This window comes from Cupressus sempervirens, chromosome 1 (genome assembly GCF_028749045.1).
Source record: "Cupressus sempervirens isolate cs-2001-9-10 chromosome 1, ASM2874904v1, whole genome shotgun sequence".
NCBI lineage: Eukaryota > Viridiplantae > Streptophyta > Pinopsida > Cupressales > Cupressaceae > Cupressus > Cupressus sempervirens.
In genome coordinates this window covers 588,765,672-588,786,339 of record NC_143118.1, presented here as the reverse complement: position 1 = coordinate 588,786,339, position 20,668 = coordinate 588,765,672, and the positions used below count along the sequence as shown (strand labels likewise).

At 31.0% G+C, this 20,668-nt stretch overlaps 1 pseudogene; it reads left to right on the top strand.

Annotated features, from left to right (window-relative positions):
* Positions 1 to 291: 291 nt before the first annotated feature.
* Positions 292 to 15,637, top strand: LOC149578792 ((R,S)-reticuline 7-O-methyltransferase-like; annotated as a pseudogene).
* Positions 15,638 to 20,668: the final 5,031 nt, after the last annotated feature.

The window sequence follows — 20,668 nt, the reverse complement described above, 5'->3', positions numbered from 1 at the left end:
TTTGGTGATTCTAAGTTAGTTATCTCACAAACAAGAGAGGTATATACATCTAAGAAAAAAAGGTCAAAGTAGTATAGGAATGGTGTTTAGGACCAGACTGAATTGTTTGATGTGTTTAGCATATTTTGGATGGAAAGAAGTAATAATAAGATGGTCGATCAGTTAGCTAAAGTAGTCATTAAGCCTTAAGATATATATTTTATTGGTCTCTCATAGATTGAAATACAAAACAAGTCATCAATTCTTGATAATATAGAACACATGAAATTTTTTGATGATGATAAAGATATTATGAATTTCTTGTTAAATGAGGACAAGTATCATGGTCAAGAACTTGATTGTAGTGCTTTAATTGAGACAACAGATGGGAAAGAGACAATCTTTGGCCAGGAAATTTTGCAGTTAAAGACAAACAAAGTACCCAAGGGATTGGTAGTCTTAGAAAGTATGTTTGATAACCAAGATAGAGTGAAGACAAAGTTTAGGGATAAAAAGCCACAAGAACTTGAAGAAATAAATTTTGGTACCTCTGAAGCTCCAAAAAAGGTATATATTGGTCAAAATTTATCTAATAAAATTAGGAAGTGTTTAATTGGTCTAATTAGAAAATATAGGCATGTTTTTGCATGGTCATATGATGGCCTCAAATCTTATAGGGAGGACTTGTTTTAGCATTTCATACCACTTAAAGAGAATGTGAAACTCTTCAGACAAAAGCAAAGGCCTATAAACCCCACCCTGCCTCCCAAGATGCAAGAAGAACTAATTAAGCTAAGAGATGGAGGAATAATTAAGACAATTAGACATTCTACTTAGGTATCAAACTTAGTGCCTATCAAGAAGAAAAATCGAGATATAAGGCTTTATGTGGATTTCAAAAACTTAACGATTGATTCTTTAAAAGATAACTATGGTTTACCTAATATGGAGGCCATGCTGCAACAAGTAACTAATTTAGATTTAATGTCAATGATGGATGGTTTTTCAAGTTACAACTAGGTTCTTTTGAATGAAAAGGAATAGTTTAAAATTACCTTTACCACTCCATGGGGCACATATGTTTATGTAAGAATGTCTTTTAGTTTAATCAATGAAAGAGAAAATTTTCAAAGTGCCATGGACGTAGCTTCCAAAGAGTAAATTGATAAGTTTATGGTTACGTACTAGGATAATCTAATTGCATATTCAAAAAAGGTTGAGGACCATTGTAAACACTTGGAGAAATTTTTTATTATATCCTTAGAATATGGAGTTTCCTTGAACCCAAAGAAATGCACATTTGGAGTGATAGAAAGAAGATTGTTGGGCCACATAGTGTTAAAAGATGGGGTAAAGATTGACCCTGAGAGAGCGGTAGAAATTGATAAAGTTCCCAAGCCTAAAAATGTAAAAGAAATACAAATTTTTTTGGGCAAGAAATTTTCTAAGAAAAATTGTTACTAATTTTGTTGAGATTAGCAGGCTAATATCTAAAATGCTCAAGAAAGGAGCCATTATCAGTTGGGAAGGTGAGCCTTTAGAAGATTTTTAGGAAATTAGAAATGCCATTAAAAATGAACCATCCTTTAGAACACTAGCTTATGCAAAGCCAATCCATATATTTTCCTTTTCATCTTTTCATATTGTAGCAGTAGTCCTATAGCAAAAAAATGAGCAAGGATATGAACAACCTCTTGCATTTTTTAGTAAGTCCCTTTAGCCTATAGAATTAAAATATGAAATAAATGAAAAGTAGGCTTATTCCTTAGTTAAAGACATCAAAGCCTTTAGATGTTATCTTATAGGCACTATTGTTATAGCATTTTTACCAAGTTTAGTTTTTAACGATATTTTCTCTCAGCAGGAGGTATCCAATAGGAGGTGTAGGTAGATTAATAGAATTCAAGAATTTTAACATTGACATCCAAATTACTAAATTAGTGAGGGTCAAGGATTAAAAAAATTAATGCCTCAATTAGATTTGGATGGTAACTAGATAAACATGGTAACAGAAGATTTAAGGTCAAGCCTTTGTGATATGGATCATTGTGAGTGGTACACAAATGTTATGTATTACTTGCAACACATGGAAGCCCCACCCCACTTGATAGATGATGAAAAGAGAAGTACAAAATTGCATGTAATCAAGTATATCATTGTTAACAACATTTTGTGGTGGAGAAATTTTGAAGGAATATTGTTGAAATGCATTGATCATGAAAATTTTGAGAAAATATTAAATGACATGCATTCAAGAGTATGTGGGGACACTATATGGAAAAAACTACTACTCATAAGATAATGAGAGCTAGATTTTGGTGGCCTAATCTTTTCAAAGATGCGCAACTACTTGTCAAAAGATATGATGCATGCTAAAGGTTTGTAGGAAAGTTAAAGTTTTTTGAGAATACCTAAAACTAGTTGAAGTTCAGGCACATTTTCCAGCAGTGGGGTGTGGATTTCATAGGTGAGATCTCCCCTAAATCAAGAACTAGTTACTCCTAGATCCTAGTAGCAACAAATTACTTTACAAAATGAGTGGAAGCCATCCCTACAAGAAATACTACCAGCAAAGTAGTAAATAATTTTCTTTTAAACAATATCATAACAGGGTTTGGATGCCCTCAAAGGATTGTGACTAATGATGCAATGTACTTTAGATCAAAAGAATTTGTGAAATTTTGTGATAAATATGGTATTACTAGATCAACATCCTCACCGTATCATCCATAGGGGAATGGACAAATTGATTCTACTAATAAGAGCCTATTGAAAGTCATAAAAAGGGACTTTAAATGAGAAGAAAAAGGCATGGGATTCTAAGTTATAACTAGCAGTTTGGGCTGACAAGGTAACAATGAAGAAAGCAATGGGTGTTGCGCCTTTTGATCTTGTGTATGGAATCTAGGCTAAAATTCCTCAAAATAATTTAATTTTAACTACATTCAAATGTATAATGAAGATGTCATTGATGATATGAAAGAAAGAATGGATGAGTTGGTAGGACTAAAAGAGATTAGAAAAGAAGCCTTTGCCAAGAATTTAAAGTTACAGTTGTAGGTCAAATTGTTGTATGATAGAAAGGCAGTGGTTAAGAAGCTTGGACGTGAAGACCTATTTTTGACATGGAATGCTAGGATTGAAGAAAAAGGTAAACATGGAAAATTTGATCCAATATGGCTAGGTCCTTATCTAGTTGATGTTGCATGCGGAGAGGATTCATACATTTTGAAAGAACTATCAGGTGATATTCTTGAACTAATAGTTCATGGACAGTTCTTGAAGAGGTATTTTTCCTAAAAATACTTGTTCAATTCCATGAATAGTAGTTAGGGTTCCTTGTATATTCTGTAGATCTTGTATATCCTTGTATAGCTTTTGTGTGTTCTTGTATAGTTGTTTTCTTTTTTTTTCCTGATTGGTCAGGTGTGTTCTTTGAAAAAATTGTCATATATTTCATGTGTGTGGTCTTCTTCTACTAGAAATTCTACATTCTTGCATGGATAGAAGTTATCCATCATCCCTAGACAAAGCCACTATTGGTTTGTTTTCCACATTTTAAAATCCTAAAATATTTTAGTGAAAATCTCATTTATTCTTTGAAATTAGGGGTTGTGTGTTCCAATTTTGTTTACCCTAAGTAAAAATCTCTAATTTCATGTTATCCTAGTACTATTTGTGCCCTAGGTTTTCTAAAATAGGGTTGCATTGGTTCAATTTTAAAAAAACATGGGACTTCTTTTGCTCTTAGAGTATCTTTATTACAAAATTTTCATGTAAGTATTTTTTAAAATACTTTCTTGAATATCCTTTTACCTTAGCCTTTTCTCTAACCATGGTTTAACCATGAGTCAACCTACATAGTTTTCCTTTGAAAATCTTTAACTTTATACATTTTAAGTTTTAAACATTGATGATGAGAAAATCAATGAGAGTCACTTTCCCACAATTTGAAACCACTCAACCTTTAGAGAAAGTAGGGAAGTGAAATCTTGACACATCAATTTTATGATGTCATCTCCTTTGTTGGTAATAAAAGGTAAACCTATCAGAATAGTCAGGCAATTGTTAGATAGTTTTTAGAACACGATAGTAATTTAGTACTATTTCGTTGAATGTATTTGGTGACTGGACTAAATTAAAGAGGATATGTTGCGTTTAGATCATCTAAATTGACGAACATCTCTTTCCTACTTTATGGAAGTGGACAAGTTTTAGAGAATGCGAGGAAGCAAAAAATTGACATGTAGCCATGTAGGGTTGTCATTTCCAAAGGTTGTTAAGAGGTGTTGAGGTGGAATGTATGACAAATTCTTTATGTTGATTTTTTGAGGAATATTGTGTGTATGATGAGTTGGAGGCTGAGTTTTCAGTGGGCCCAAAATATTAAAGGCAAGTGCAGTAATAACTAAGGTTTTTCATGATCATCAATTGTTTAGAGATCAATGATCATTGCTTCCCCACTTTATGGAAATGCTCAACCTTTAGAGAATGTAGGGAAGCCACATTTTGATTGTAAAAGCTAAGTCATCTGAGTCATAAAGATCAATGGCTGGATTTCAAATTTCACAACATGACATGAAATATGACTATTGGAACATTAATTTTGATCAATGTTGTTTCATGTGAGACAAAATTTGCAATAAGGTTTCCATTTTTTTGTTATTGAACACCAAGGTTTCAGAATTTTCATAGATTGTAAATATCCAAAGCTTAAGGTGCATTTTCTTAGGGTTTCAAATTGCTGCTAACAAATTCTTCAGTTAAATAAACAGGAAAACCAAGTGAGCACTAAGGCTTCTAGTTAATTGAAAAATCATAGTTGCAGTAAGATGATATTTTTAGTATGCCTCCATAAAGAGACTTCTTAGGAAAGGTAGATTACCAGCAAAGGTTGTACATGACAATTTCTTAGAATAGCTACCATAGTCCACAAATGAACTCTCTAGGGGAAAGGAATTGATATGAAAAAACCCTAGTTTATTCATCAGTGAGGTTTTCTATGATAGGGAAAATTGGCTAAGTGGTGCTCAGACATCAATTGGAGGTTTAGAGTTGTTCAAAAAATGGTTTTAAGAAAGAATACTAGATACCCCTTTGAGCAATGTGTGGGAATCTGACATTGGAAAATTGATTGTACCTAGGGTTTTCTTTGATGATGACTTACAATAATGTCAAAGAAGTATGATCTAATAACTAGGATAGTGAAAAATCATTCTAGTGACAATTTTTTTAGGTTTTCACCAAAATTAATTAGGGAGGTTTTCAAAGTAAACCCTAACCATGCAATGCATGTGAAGATAGATATGGAAGATTTATAGGCTAGGTATGATACAAAGAGGGTATATTTGAGGGGAGGACCATTACAAGAACATTTTGTCAAGATAGGGTCACTCCCATTAGTAACTACTTCCACTCTCGAGCCATTGCTGAAGAAATTTTCCAATCCTATAGCTCAGACATTATATTTTGCTCTTTGCAATATTTTTGGAATGGATGAACAAGATCATATTCAAGGATCCCGTGTTCTTATTATTTCTCAAACACTTTAGTATGGTATGAGCTCAATCCTTGATTTTTCCACATACTATGGAGAAGAGATTCATAATGGGTTGATACTTATAGCTACAACTAAAGTTGATAAACCCTTCTATTGGTATTCCTTGTTAATGTACATATATTTTTACAAAGGTCTCAATTTCTTCTCCAAAGAATTGAAATTGAAATTGGAAAGAGATGGAGAAAATTATATTCATGTCCAATTATGGAGTGTAGACATGACATGGGAGGTTATTGATGCTAGCTTTTTAGATTTGATAAGTACTTTGCCTCTAGGCTAAGAATCTTATTGGCTGGAGATAGTCCCACAATAACTCAATCATTGCTAGAATTGATTGGACCAAAAGATCATGCAAAAGGATTGAAGGTAAGTCACAATTGGGGAGATAGCATCCCATATGTAGTATCCATTGTATTCAAAATATATGGTTTCCTTGGAGAACCACATGTTACCTTATTAAGTGCCCTTGAAGGTGGGAATCACAGATCTCTTGTGATAGATAGGATCATTGAATGAAAAAGAGTTGATTGGTAGATGTAGACATACTTTCTTTCCTCATATTACTATTATGCACAATTTTTCTTTTAAAGGGGTGGAGGAATATTTTTAAAATTCTAGATAAATATCAGATGGCATAGTCTCATTCCCGATTCATAGATCCAGAGGGTTTTTATGATACAGTCAAAGAAAGAACCAAGGCTAGGTACCTTGAACAAATTGTATGCTTTCCTAAAGATGTAATTAGAAATTAGTTTTCATTACAGGGTATGTGTAGGATCATGGTGTGCCAAAAAGTGGCAATTTGAAAAATCTGTAGTTCGGAAATATCTCAAACCATTTCAAAATCTATTCCAACTTTTTTCCCACTAACCCTAATACTGAATGAAAACAATTAACATATTTATAAAGTTGACTATATCTTTTGATACCAAAGCTATATGATCAACTTTAAAAACATCCTAAAAATGTTCTTTTGGCCTCTTTTTATGTGATATTTACTTCAAAGATGTAGCTGATGACATTTTTTCACCAAAATTTGATGAAATGAAAAGGGTTTCTTAATAATGTTCTTATGTTTCCATAAATGTAAGGTTTGTCAAATTATGAGTTTAGTAAGTAATTATTACTTATTTTCTAATGGAGTTATGTATAAAGTGCTGACTGACACGCTACTTGGAAAAAAAAAACCATAACTTTCAAATGGTACATCATTTTTTAAATCTAAAAGATCCATCACATTCTATGTTTCTTCTACTATAAGAAAAAAAAAATGAAAAATTGAATTTTGTAGAGTTTTGAATTAGTTAAGGTGGTCAAACATGAGAGTTTTTTTATTCCAAAAATACTAAAGTCAAAAATTAATTATTAATTATTTATTTAGAATAAAAATACCCAAGAATATGTGTCACATCTAGGCATGAGTCTACTACTTATATCTAGAATATTATAAAAAAATATTATCATTTATTTTCAAATAAGGTGGTCAGACATATGTCTAGTTCTTATTTTTGTTCTAAATTTTTTGTAATATTGCATTAAAATTCAAAATTTTGACCAATCAATTTTTATTTTTTTGAGATAAGTCCTAGTATTTTAGAAACTAGATTCAATTTTTTAGAGATTCTTTTCTCTCAACTTTTTGATATAAAGTTAATAGCAAGTAGAAAATTGCACATCAAGTTGACATAACCCTAATTTTTTGATTTTTTATTGCCAGTTAAGAGCATAGATTGGTTGACCATGATCTTGCACATACCCTACAAGAACAAGATATTAGGAAGGAAAAATGGGAAGTATATAATAGGGTGTTGGAATTTGTGAATGTTTTTGAACCAAAATATTATCCTCTTGCTGACAAGAAATATTGGGGTGCTAAAATGGATTTTCTTATGAACAATTTTGCTAGTTTTATGCAAAACTTAAATGAGAAGAAGGAAATCCTAACCCAAACATACAAAAACAAGGAAACTAAGGTAGAGACTAGATTATAAAATGGGTTAATCATATCACTAGGCCAATACACATTGCAAAGAAGACCTAGATATGTAGTGGCAAAGAGTGTACAACCTATACCACTGTATAAAAGGTAACTTTTAGAAAGCCTACCTACTGCACCTTCTCCCAAGAGACAAAAATTAGAACAAGGTTCTTCTTCTAGGGTTGAGGAATACTCTCCTACCCAAACACCACTTTGAATAGATGATGAAGTATCTTTGAGAGAACAATTGACACAAATGGGAGGGAAGAAGGACATTGTATTAACAACAAACATAGAAGAGGGAGTGCCCAAGGAACCTAATCTATGCCAATATTAGCCCTCACTATAGGAGATTTCAAAGGCAAAGAAATAGATCCTATAGTGGAAAATGCATCTAAGAAATTTATAGATGATGAAATCTTTATAAAGTCAAGAGAACTCACTCAATTTTTTTGGAGAAGAAGTATAAAACCATTCTGAGGGAAAATCCAAAAGGCTGAAAACAAAGCAACCTCATAGGAAGGACTATAAAATTGAGGAGGAGGTCAAGGATATTCTTATTGAGGAATTTGCATAGATAAACCCTGAAGGGGGTAGATAGTTGGTAAAGGATTTAGGAGTTTTGATTTTACCAGAGTGGGACATTGCTAATGTAATGATTTTTGACATAGTAAGTAAATCAAAGGACACTTGATTTAAGTCTAAGGAAGAATTTTTATGAGTCCATAAAGGGTTAAAGTATAGTGATGACCATTAGGCCTTGGTGATGTGGTCCATCCAAGAAAGAGAAAAGGCCAAGATTCAATTAGTTTTAGATTTTGAGCACACAAGAAATCTCATGGTTTATAGGGTGGAAGAGGTGGATAGTGAAAAGGTTTCTCAAATGACCAAAGAATGGTAAAATTTGGAGCTGTGATTGTAGCTAAGGACACAAATAAATTCCTAGAGTTAAATGCTAGATTTAAGAAGGTACTAAAGGCCTATGAAGAAATAGGAAATAAAATACACTAGTAGAAGCAACAATTACTCAAATGGAGAAAAAATTGGGGAAAAGAAAAAGAGGAGAGGGATCTAGTCAACCAAGAATTACTTATTCTCCTCATCCTCCAATTTCACCTTTCAATAAAACTCCCCTTGTAGAAATACTAGCTACCCTACAAGGACAACAATTCTATATAGCTAAAGAGTTTGAGGAAGAAAAGAAAAAATTATGATCCATTCATGTGGAATTGGACATTCAGTATGAAGATATACAATTGTATATATGGTAGACAAGATAGGCTTGCCTACATTTTATGAACAACTGTCGAACCTAATGAATATATGGAATGACCTAAAGAACAATGAGGCCACTTTGAATCTAACTATTAAAAAATAGAAAAATAGGGATAGTGATATCGCTATTTTATGTTTATTAGTCATTAGTCTTTCTTGTGAACAAGTAGAAAAAACTTTTGACATGACTAATGGCCTCTCTAATTTTGATAATAAGAGAATTATGCTACAAAGGAGAATTATAAATTATTTTTCAAAATACCTTGGTGAAAGCTTTGGACTTTTCCCTCATGCACTAAAGAATATGGATAAATTGAAAGACAACAAAGAATGGGCTAAGGAATTAGAGAATTTAATATGCATTAGCCTTAATAAAGTCATAAATGAAAAGAATCACCTATGGTTTGCCAAAACAACTAAGGAAATTGTGAGGGTGCAGATATTTTTTTATTCTTTTAAAAAGGATTTGGTTGAAATTGAAGAATTGGGAGAGGATATCCTAAAGAAAAAACAAGAGATTTTGAACTTTAACTGGTCAAATGATTCACATTTTAGCAAGTGGATGGCACATATTGCTCAAGAAAATCAATTAATTTCTAAAGAAACTGATGAAGATGGTGTAGATCCAGATGAATTGTAGATAATTGATGCACCAAATAAAATAGAAGAAAGGAAAGAAGAGCAATCAATTGTAGTAATAGATATGGAAATTCAAATTGGTGATTCAATAAGAGAGCAACCAATTGTAACTATTGATTTGGTAGTTCAATATGATGATCTAGAGGGAGAGTAATGTGTCATAGTCAAATTTTAGATATCAAAACCTGACTCATCACATGCACATCAAGCGGTCCCATAGTTAAAGGAGCAATAAATACATCTAGACCAATCATCACACGAAGCCCCTTAGCAATGAGAAGATGCAACATAAATGGCCCCACAACAAGAAGATTCATGATAGAGACATTTGTTGCATAAATTTTTGTGTTTTTGTGACAGTGACCTCTTGTTATTTTGTTTTCTTTTTTCTTAAGGACAACTATCTTTCTTATATAAGCCTGAAGTTGGTTGCACCTAATGCTATATAAATGAGATCCCAAGGCTAGAGAAATGGTCCGAACTCTATATGATTTGAGGCTTAGGATATTTTGTATTTGGTCTAGTAGTCTTTGCATGAATTTTATGATGTATTCATCTTTGTATATCTAAGAATAATTGGAACATGGAAGGATTAGGTGTCTAATCTTGAGTTATTTTGAACTTGATACTAGTAATGTATTATTTTCAAGGAAAATTTAAATACAAAGGAAGGTTCTACAAATATCTGTGTCTCTGAATTTTGTCTCTTTTTTGATATATCTAAATATTTTAGAATGAATGAATAATGTTCTTTCATTTTAATGCAACTTGGATGGGTTTTATGTCTATTCATTGATTGTTCTTAATTTGAGGAATTAAATAAACACTTTCATTAAATTGATAGGTTTTCTAGGTGTATGGAGGATATTCATAAGAAGAAAACTTAGAGTTAACTACTTATAGTTTCAATTGTAGGGAAATTGATAGATCAAGTTTTAGTGGTGTGATTTTCTCTATACCAATGGATAAGGCACTGATCACCAATTAGGATACAAACTATTGAATTCATGGGGTTACATAGAGCACAAATATAAATTAAATAAATATTTAATTTCCTTTGTGAAGAGTTAAACTATTGGTCAACACTCATTTGCAATGCTCCCTTCTATGTCATTATTAGTTGGTTCTATCAAGGATTATTTGTAAAGTATAGAAGAATTGTGATCATTTTTTGTTGTAAGGGATGGAAGTGATATAGAAAGATGATGTTAATAAACATATGTTGAAGTCAACAACCGTAAACTGATTATATGTCTATATATCCCTTAGATGCACCTGCCTTGGTTTTTCAGAATCGAAAGAGTAGAGAATCCCAGTGATTCTATTGAAGTTGGATCCAAATCTGAAGTTTTCATAGTTGAATATAGGAGGTTGTTAACCCTTAGGACCAAGTTTTATCATCAAAACCCTTGTATCAAACATTTTATTGCTTGGTAGTTTTGAAACACCAACATCATGAATGATATATTTTCTTAGCATTCGCCTTTCTCTTCTCATCCACACACACACACTCTAGGTTTTTTCCTCCTTAAGAAGACTTAGGTGAACTAGGGTTAGGTAGGAATCAATGATTGTGATTCATCCAATTTGTCAGTTAATACATCCCTCAATATGATTGGTTGCATGCACTACATAGGGATTCCCAATATACCTTCATATATATCATCTAAAATCGTAAAAAAATCCTTAAGTCTTATGAAAATGGTTTACGTAGGAGTTTGTACCATTACAAACAACTATGTCCAAAACTATTACTTGACACTTGAAAGCTTTGATGCTTGACATCCACAGTATCCTTAATTTTGTAACTCAACTTGTGAATGACTTAGCATCCACTATTTTACTTGGCATCTAAATCACTCAACATGTATCGACTTTCTTGGCACTAGAGTGACTCCACACTATCTATCTGCTTCACACATACTGGTGCTCGACACTAACTATATATTTTGGTTAGCATGCATTATCTGACAACTTATGCTTGACATACACTACTTACTTGGGATGTACTGAATTCTATTAAGTAATGATATAAGTGTGTTGTCACTCAATTGCCAAAATCAAAATGAGATCAACACATTTGCATATTACAAAGGTGTTTATATAAAATTATACTTTATTATGTTATTGGAATGATCAATATCCAAAATATTTTTGATGTATTTATAAAGCAACCAAAAGAGGAGGACTGACCTCGTGGTACAAAGGGTTGGAGATCGGTTAGAAGTTATCCCTCTACTATCTAACCAATCCCTTTTCTAGACATATAATACATTAAAAAAACTTAATGTTTAACCCACTAGTTTTAACTTTCAAAATACTAGTATCCACTTTTCAACCCTTAACATTAATACTAAGCCAAAAAAAACCAACAACCTATAATATAAAAATTGCTTATAGCATGATTAATATCCATAATAACTAAAAATGCAACCAAGGGCATATAGTTCATAGTTAAATATAACATTTTAAAAAAATAAAGTAGCAAAAAATACAAGGGCTAGCTCCCCTCCTCTCCCACGTCTTCCTCCTTTGTTTCACCAAGATCATGTACAATCAACTTCTCTACCTCCTCCTTGATAGGTTTTCCAGAAGAGTCTTGAGCCAAATATCCAAAATATTTTTTTGGTATATATGATTATTTTTTACATACAAGGACTTGTTAGAGTACAATTATCTTTAATGATTTCAATGAAAGAATGAGAATGCAAAACCATTTTTTGTTATATGAAATTATTATTTTCATAAATATTTAGTATAATATTAGAATCTCTCAAAAATAACAAATTGGAAGCATCACCTCCCTCATGAAAGGCACATCACCTCCCCCATGAAAGGAACTCCCAAAGGTGGCGGGAAGAAAGGAAGCATAGCCATGGCTAGAGCCAAAGAATGGCTTGGTTGGAGAGGCTGGAGCATTTAATGAGGGAGATGGCAGACAACCACATTGGCATCTGCCAAGAATTTGACACACCCTTACTAACTTCTCCATGAAATTCATTCATTCGGATGCCACTACTCTTTATTTTTTGCAAGTGAATAAGGAGGAGAAGTATTCACACAAGGAGAGTGAAACTACCTACACCATTTACAGCTTCCTAGCAAAGAATTGATTGAAGACACTCCTGGAAAAACCTGTCTAAGAGGAGGGGGTGGATGTAAATAGGGAAGAGCCTAAGGAGAAGAAGAATGAGGAACCAGAAAAGAATGTGGGCAGCTAGCCTAGCTTATGTCTTTTTATTTTATTTTTATATTTTTGATCACTTTGAACTTGGTGCCCTATAGAGTTTTATTATATATGTATATGATCAAGTATTGGACTAATAGCAGCAATGCATTCCCTTGCTTCTGGTATGTTCTACCATTTTTCTTTGGTTAGTAACAGGACTGATGGTAAGTATTGCTCTGTTCTGGAACTTGTCTTTATTTATTTTTTGAAGTATAAAACTACTATTGATTAGATAATTGGGAGTTAACCTTCGGCTGATCCTTCAACCCTTTTGTACTTCGGAGTCAGCCCCCTTTTCTTTTGGCTACTATCTAATACTTCAAAAAAAATTAGATTTGAAATTTTTATATTCCCCAAACATGTGAGATCAGCAATAAGTTGTATGTATAAATTTATAATTTGTAATTGACTATTAAGTAATTAAAACTCATAAAATTGATTTATGAATAAATTGTTGATTGGTTTGAATTGAAAGAAATATTTCATGTCAGGTATGTGTCAAACAAGGTAATATATTTTTTAAATCTTACATTTTAATGTTTATTTTAATTTTGGAATATGTAATTTTTTTATTTTTTACTTTAACATTAAAACTTGAACTTAATTCATAATTTACCATTAAGTAATAAAATATTATAAAAATAATTTATGATAAATTGTCGCCTAGATTGAATTTATAGAAATATTTCAAATATGTGTAAAACAAGCTAAAACTATGCGATGACATAAACAATTGAAAATATATTAAATATGTATAATATAGAAAACAATTTGATTTTATATATTTATGATAGTAAAATCTTGTGCTTTAAGAAATTTAACAATGTTTCTAATTATATATAATTTAACTACTTCCACTTTTGATTATTTTTACCCATGATATTTTTAATTCTTTGAACCACTAAAAGCTATGAGGTAAAACTTTAAGTTAATGCTAATTGAAATTTTTGGCATAATTATTTGAAGTTGTTTTTTTCATTTTTTATTATGTATTAGTATAGTATTTTTCATATTTAATAATTATCATTAAATAAATATAAAATTTCATTGGTATTTTAAAGATTTATTATTATTATATCTTAATCTTGAGTAGATTCAAACTCAAGACCTCTACAATGAATTGCAAACTCTTAGCTTGAACCTAAATTCTTTATTGAATTCAATTTCTAATAATGGTTACTTATTTATAATGTAATATATGTTATTATTAAATATTGCATCATATTTTATAATTATCAATATATATATATATATATATATATATATATATATATATATATTTATTTATTTATTTATTTATTTATTGAATTTACTTTTTCATACATTTGGCTTATTTTAAACTTTCAACGTAAGAAATAATTTCTAATTATGAATAATTTTCATGTAGTTAAATTCACTTTCTACATTTTTCATAAGTTTTGATTTTTTTCAAATATTAGTGCAAAAGCTTTTTTTTTTTTGTATTAATACTTTTAAAATCCATATTGATAATCCAACAAAGGACTTATCCCTCTTAATCCTAATGCTAAGTACATATGTTACTTATCTATTGCTTTCATTCTGTCTCTCTCCAAGTATCTCTTCCTCTTTATCTATCAATTTTTTTAAATTTATTTATCTTATTTTATTCATTCTACTTCTCTCTAGAAGAATGTGATACTTTCTCTCTTGCTAAAAATATAGAAAAAATAAAACTATAGAAATAGAATTAAAACTTTTGAATTGTCAAATCCTAATACCAAGCAAATTGCACCAACTAGCATATTAGAAAATAGATAAAAATGACCTAATCAAAATAAGCCTGAAAGAGAAAAGCTCATCATAAGCCAATATTGCGAGTTTATGATCATAAAACATCCACCGAAAGAATCACAAAGAATTACGTTACTACAACGACAACGAAGCCGCCAATGATCAAGCTACGTGTGACATGGAGTTGTCAGGATTGATGTGCCCGCCTCTTCGTTTCCAATTCCACTTCTCCTCTTCCTTCAAATAATCTACTCTGCTTCAACTCTGGCTGCACAATCTCTTTATCAAATTATGAATAACTCAGCGCCTGATATGGAGCGCCAAACATGCAGAGAAATCTGTGACGGAAATACACATTCGCGTTCGTCGAGTCTTTGGCCGTCAAATCCGTCGTTTTGCTCGGAATCCCCGACATCATTGAGCGCCACGGCCCCAACGCAACGCTCTCTCCCTCTCCCAAATTGTGGCTGAGCTTCCCAGCGAAAAGCCCGACGTCGACTGCCTCTTCAGAATCCTCCGCTTTCTCGTGGCCAAGAATTTCTTCAGGGCCGAAGGGTTAAAATTGAAATGGCATCAACTACGATCTTCCCCACGTTATCGCTACGGCTCCCCACTTTGCGGGTATGATTAATTTTACTTAAGGGTAGTCTTAAATGGAGCTGCTTTTTCTTTCACTGAATACAAATGTCATCTTTTTTTCACTTGCAGGGGTGAAGCATGTGGGAGGGGACATCATGTTCAAAGATGTGCCATCCGCAGACTCTGTTTTCATGAAGGTCGGTGGATCGAATCCGGTTCTTGCCTTTTTTTCCTTTAATGTGAGAGGGGTATGCTTTAAGTTTCTTAATGGGTTTGTGTTGTTTTCATGAAATATTACAGTGGACATTGCATGATTGGTCGGACGAGGAATGCGTGAAGATTCTGAAACAATGCAGAAAGGCATTCCGGAGAGAGGGAAGGTGATAATTGTGGATGCGGTTCTGAATGCCCGAGAGAAGACGGCGACGGATCTCACTTTTGGACTTATGTTTGATCTGGCAATGATTGCTCATAGCTCTGGTGGAAAAGAGAGAAGCGAGGAGGATTGGAAGCATGTGTTGGTGGGAGCAGGATTTCCACGGTTCAATGTGATTGCCATACCGGCATTGCTGTCTGTAATTGAAGCTTTTCCTTATTAGCCGTTTTTTTTTCAATTAGATCATACTTAAGGTTGGCATTAGGGTAGTGAATATTATTATAATTATGATTAGGTAACGGATTATAGTGCCGGTAATATTATAATCAGGGTTATAATGTTTATTAGGACTGACGGATGGTGATTGCATTGCTAAGGACTTATATTCATATAATTTCATTATAATTTATATGTGTTTAATTTATATAATACTACATCTAAAAGTATTTATATTTCTTTTATTTATGTTTATTTAGTTTTTTACTTGTCATTGTAGAATGCTTATTAGCATTAATTATTTCTTATTAAAAAAGTCTTTTAATGTAAAATGTTATTTTGTTAAAATTTGTCATAATTGAGTAGTTGATATTTGTTCAATCTCTCCTTTTACCACACAATGTTACATTTTTATTTTACCTTATTGAGATTTTATAGATTGGAGAATTTCATTACTAGCAATAAATATTTAAAGACATTTTTCTTATATACATATTTTATGTGGGTTTTAGCCTGATTTAATTTGACATATTTTTTATGTTGTTAACCTAATTTCAAATAGTATTTCGATAATTTGGTGTATGTGAGATGTTAAATTCTATGCTTGTATATATGTACACTATACTTTTATATAAATATCTTATGTAGAATATTTTTTTCAATATAAATTTATAAAAGTAAGATGAATATAAATTGTTTTTGTAAGATTGTCAATAATTTTTTCTTCATATTATAAATATTTATTGAGAAGATCAAAAGCCATGCTTTAGAAATCTACTTATTTAGAACACACTACTATACAAAAGTCAAGTATTAAAAATCAACAATCACAACTTATGATTTCATATTATATATATATATATATCTTTAGTCAAAACAAGGCTTCATAAGCCAATGTATAGCATTGTAATTAGTTTTAAGTTAAACTACAAATTGAATCTTTTGAATATCAAATTCTTTATTTTTAAATCTATTATATGGTTTATAATTTTAGTTATCTTTGCTTCATATGGTATTAGATTGCACATGGTTTATGTGCTTGTCATTTATGATGGATATGAAACTTGGCAATAGTAAGGTCTATTTTCCTAGTTTTTTTTTTGTTGTAATCTAGGTCACAAAGTATTATAGCAAGGACATGAATGCACTTGCAATGTGATCAATCTTGGTATTAAATTGCACATGGTTTATGTGCTTGTGATTTATTATGGATATGAAACATGGCAATAGTAAGGTCTATTTTCCTAGTTTTTTTTTGTTGTAATCTAGGTCACAAAGTATTATAGTAAGGACATGAATGCACTTTCAATGTGATCAATCTTGGTGTGATCCTTTTACATCTATCTATTCCTTTTATGTTTAGCCTTTGATGAAATATTGAGAGGGCAATATATAAAACTATACTACATGAATTCCTTATGTGCGGTAATAGAGATTGTTGTTTAAAAAATTTCTAAGAAATTAGTGGAGAAAAGATCTTATGTTATAAGATATTTGAACCTATGTTTGTATCGAGTAACAAATTATTTAAAATCATTGAGTGGGAAAGATATGTCACTTTCTTCTATATTGGTCGCATCAAGAGGAAACAATTTTGATAATAGAATTCATAGGTTGCCTTTGATAGTTATTTTCATCCCTTAATCATTTATTATTTGTTGTGTGGATACCAAAAATATTTGGCAATATTGAGAATGCAATTGATTATGCTTCCATTTATTCACTAGCATTTCTCTTCTCCCAACATCAGATGCATTCTTCTCAATACCTTTTGTCAAAATGTATTTGGAGAAATAAAATAGAATTTAATGAAGGTGACCTTTGTGATATCAGTTATAGAACTTTTTCTTGAACTCCAATCAATTGGTGGATGAGGCTATGTGAAGAAGCCTACCAAGATATCTCCCAAGATATTGAAATCATGTGGGTGGTGTTATCCCACTATCTTCTTTGATTACAAATTTTATCTTCTTTTTGCATTTTTCTTGTCTTTAAAAATGGTTATTCATATTCATATCCTGGATAAAATATTAGACAATGAAATTTGTGTTATTTTTTAAGATATGGGTCCATCACTTATTCAATATTGTCCTCTTTGCATATATCTTATCTATTTTTATTTTTTCAAAACATTTAAAATCACATGAATCATCAGATGGATAAATTGTAGAAATATATTACATGAGGTTGGATGTAATGGAGGCATAAGGTTTTCTATCAATTGAGTTATCTTTGCTCCTAATGATTATCACATCACGAGATCAAACCTACTTGCATCCTAGAAATTTGAGGACTTCCATATCAATTTTTAAATATTCACATATACCGATCAACTTATTTTTAAAATATTTATAACATTTTTAAATCTACCAATAAGATAGGGTTCCCTAACCCTAAAAATCATTATATGTTGCACTTCACATTTTTGGGTTTTCTTAGCAACCATGGCTTGATGGAAAACTTGATTTCATGGCCTCTATTAAAATTATCACTTTATCCCTTTGTATTTTCAAATACCTTATATAAATCTAGTATGCTATCAAGTATTTTTCCACCATGAGTAATCTTTTTATAGGTTGCTTTGTTTACACCTATTGAATGAGAATTTCTTTTATGAGACTATGATTTTCTCCTAGGTGACTACATTTAGTCATATCTATTTCAATTAGATTAACGTGGCACTAATTAGGCACCAAATAGAATACATGTATACAAGGCATGCTCTGACCGACGAGTCTAGTTGGACTGGGTCTGAATGGACCAAGCCCAACCATACCTGATCTGCTCCGAACCCCCAAACATTAAAAAATTAAAATTAAAATGGTCATTGACACCTCAATTTGAATGAAAGGGACTCCTCCATTAGAAGTGAGGAGGCTATAGTCGTATTCCAACTAAAAAAGGTTAGTCACCATTTTTTTTTTTTAAATTATTATTTTTAAATTAATATACTAGTTTTATGTAGTATCTTTTTAATATTTTAGTGGTTAAATGGTTAAAGTAAAAATAAAAATATATAGATATATTTTTAGTGTATTATGTTAATTTATATAAATATGTGTAGTATTTTATTTTGAATTGTTAAAAAAAAATTAAAAAAATAGAAAATATTCTAAAAAAATAGAAAATATTAAAAAATATTATTTAATTATTGTTATTAAAATTATACAAGTTTTGTTCATTAATGTTAGAAAAATTTATAGAAAATTAGAAAACATTACTTTGCTAATACATTAGATAATGTTAGAAAAATGTAGACAAAACTTTAGAAAAAACATAGAAATATTAGAAATATATAGAAATTTTTTAAAAATATTAGAAAAATTTAGATAATATTAATCACAAGTAAAAATTGAACAACATTAAATATTACACTAGTAAACTTGATTCAAAACCAAATTAAGAATTGAAGATTTAAATTGTAAAAAGCCAACCCTAACTCATGTTTTGTACATATTTTGAAACCTAAGACTAAGATAAATTAAATAAAAACCCTAAAATTTATTCAACCTTGATGCTAAATATAAAGTATAACTCATAATTTTTCCCTAATTATAAAGCTAATACTAAACCAAATCAAACCTTGTAATGAATCTTAGAAATTCCATACCTTAACACTAAGTCATGCTAAATCAAAACTTTAATCCCACTCTTGTATGACAATGCCAAACCAATTTGAATTCTAACCCTATTCCTTACTTTAAATTCTAACCTCAAATTCAACCCAAAAACCAAATTATCTTTGCCATGATGTTCCTAATAAATTATATATTGAATTGGGTAATCATAATCCCATCCTTCACAAATGCTGAAACTAATTAATCTAGTTCTAGAACCCTAACATACTATAGTTAAACTATAGTATAGTTTGTTGGAATTTATATTTGGAACATTTTTTGTGTTGTCATTGATGTCAAACCAAAAAAGTGAGACAATTACTAATTGAGTAGAGTGTCATGTCAAGATGATTGATTAAGAGGATTTGAGAAGAAGAGATAACAAGATGACCTAGTGGAAAGGTTAAGTTATGTGGAATTAAAATGGGCACTTTATCAGTTAGTTGGACCTTGACAAGATAATGCATTATTCAATCATAACACTAAGTGATGAGTTAGTTGTTTTGAAGCTTAGAAAAGATGATCAATAAAAGATCAAATTCATAGGCTAAATTAAGAAGAAGAGTAAGGTAATTATAGTTGAAGCCAAGTTATTCTTATGTCAATTGAGTAAATAGTAGAAGCTGAGAAAATTCAATGTTGATCAAGTGCCAGTAAAAGACTGAGTAAAGCTAGTATAACCCAAGAAAGAAATTTAGTGATCACCAAGTTATCTAGTGATGACTAAGGCTGAGTAATGTAGTATTGACCGAGTGACACCATTTTATAGTTTATGAAGGAATTAAGATTCCTAGCCAACATAGTTTGGAATTTTTAAATATGTAAAGCATGTTGAAGATGAGGATTGATGAGATAGACCATTTATTGAAAGGAAAGAGTTAAGTAAGAGATCAAAGGATTGAATTCAAACATAACTTTTTAGAAAGAAGGAAGATGAACAAGAAGGTGAATAAATTCATTATATGTGTTGAATATGATTGAAACCCTAAGATCAATGGTGATGTTTAAGTGGAAAAATATCAAAGCTACCTATTTAAGGAGGCATAAGGATTAATCTAAGAGAGGCTAGCATTTGTTGATTTTGTTGATTGGTGAACATGAGCAAGGAGACTAAAAAGAAGGAGAAGAGCTCAGATGAAGAGTAGCGATTGTTTGAAGCATTTTCCAAGTAGATCAAATATATTGATGGAGACATTAATGGAGTCCAATCAATGAGTTAGCAGATGATCTACATTGTGCTATGTATGTTAAAAGTGATTTTTATTTATCAGATCAACTTGTTTTTACTTTCTAACCATTATATCAGTTGAAATCCTTTAATCAAGGTTGAGCTAACAATAATGTGTAAATCCTTTAATCAAGGTAACATTCTAATAGAATTTTCTTAAGACCTCTAACAAAGACACTCCTAATAGGGTGATTAAATCCTTTAATAGGGTCACACATAATATTATGTATTGTAACCTTT